Source organism: Anolis sagrei, chromosome 5 (assembly GCF_037176765.1).
Source record: "Anolis sagrei isolate rAnoSag1 chromosome 5, rAnoSag1.mat, whole genome shotgun sequence".
Classification (NCBI taxonomy): Eukaryota; Metazoa; Chordata; class Lepidosauria; order Squamata; family Dactyloidae; genus Anolis; species Anolis sagrei.
Window position 1 is genome coordinate 7,749,066 of NC_090025.1, and position 1,986 is coordinate 7,751,051.

Consider the following 1,986-nt stretch of genomic DNA (forward strand, 5'->3'; position numbering starts at 1 on the left):
GGTCCAGGTCGTCACGAAGAGTTGGAAGTGACTAAACAAATAAAAAACAACAGTTTCAAGGTCTAACTTCTTATTGCCTGGGGAAATCCTTTGTCAGGAGAGAATGCTTCTTGAACATGGCCATGCAGCCCAGAAAACTCACAATAATCCAGTGATTCCAGCCATGAAAGCCTTCGACAATACAGTGAAGGCATTGTTTTATATGTTTTAAATGTTTCAGTGTATTAAACATTTGCAACCTTAGATATGCAGATGACACCACTTTGGTGGCTGAAAGCAAGGAGGAGCTGAGGAGCCTTCTAATCAAGGTGAAAGAAGAAAGCGCAAAAGCTGGGTTGCAGCTAAACATCAAAACAACCAAGATTATGACAGCAAGAATGATTGACAACTGGGAAATAGAGGGAGAAAACGTGGAGGCCGTGACAGACTTTGTATTTCTAGGTGCAAAGATGACTGCAGATGCAGACTGTGACCAGGAAATCAGGAGATGTTTGCTTCTTGGGAGGAGAGCAATGTCCAATCTGGATAAAATAGTGACGAGTAGAGACATCTTACTGGCAACCAAGATCTGCATAGCCAAAGCCATGGTATTCCCCATAGTAACCTACGGATGTGAGAGCTGGACCTTAGGGAAGGCTGAGCGAAGGAAGAGAGATGCTTTTGAGCTGTGGTGCTGGAGGAAAGTGCTGAGAGTGCCTTGGACTGCAAGAAGATCCAACCAGTCCATCCTTCAGGAAATAAAGCCCGACTGCTCATTGGAGGGAAGTATAGTAGAGGCCAAGATGAAATCCTTTGGACACATCATGAGAAGACAGGAAAGCTTAGAGAAGAGTATGATGCTGGGGAAAATGGAAGGAAAGAGGAAGACAGGCCGACCAAGTGCAAGATGGCGTCCTTGAAGTGACTCGATTGAACTTGAAAGAGCTGGGGGTAGTGATGGCCAACAGGGAGCTCTGGCATGGGCTGGTCCAGGAGGTCACAAAGAGTCGGAAACAACTGAACGAATGAACAACAATAAAATGTATGTTATAATTCTATTTAAATGTTTTAATTGTTAATTGTTTTGAAGGCATCGAATAGTTGCCTAAGTGAAAGCCACCTTGAGTCCCCCTTGGGTGGAGAAAGTTGGGTTAGAAATGTAAATAAATGAATAAATAAATACATGAGGTAAGGTAAAGTTAACCCCTGACATTAAGTCCAGTTGTGTCTGACTTTGAGGGTTGGTGCTCATCTTCGTTTCTAAGCCAAAGAGCCAGTATTGTCCGTAGACACAGACATGTGCTTTCCACCTTAAGAACAGACAAGCATCCTGAGCTCTGAGGATCACCTGGGAAGGAATCCCACTGGAGCATTGCAGCACACCCAAATACCTGGGAGTCACTCTGGACCGTGCTCTGACCTACAAGAAGCACTGCCTGAACATCAAGCAAAAAGTGGGTCCTAGAAACAATATCATATGAAAGCTGACTGGAACAACTTGGGGATCACAACCAGACACAGTGAAGACATCTGCCCTTGCGCTATGCTACTCTGCTGCTGAGTACGCATGCCCAGTGTGGAACACATCTCACCACACTAAAACAGTGGATGTGGCTCTTAATGAGACATGCCACATTATCATGGAGTGTCTGCGCCCTACACCACTGGAGAAATTACACTGCTTAGCCGGTATTGCACAACCTGACATCTGCCGGGGAATAGCAACCAATAGTGAAAGGACCAAGGCAGAGACATCTCCAGCTCATCCCCTGTTTGGGTATCAGCCAGCACATCAATGACATAAATCAAGAAATAGTTTTCTAAAATCTACAGAGACATTCGCTGGAACACCCCAGCAAGCAAGAGTCCAAAAGTGGCAGGCTCAAACCCAGAACCTCAATCAGTGGCTGATACCAAGTGAGAGACTCCCCCCTGGGCACACAGAGGACTGGGAGACTTGGAAGGTGCTGAACAGACTGCGCTCTGGCACCACGAGATGCAGAGCCA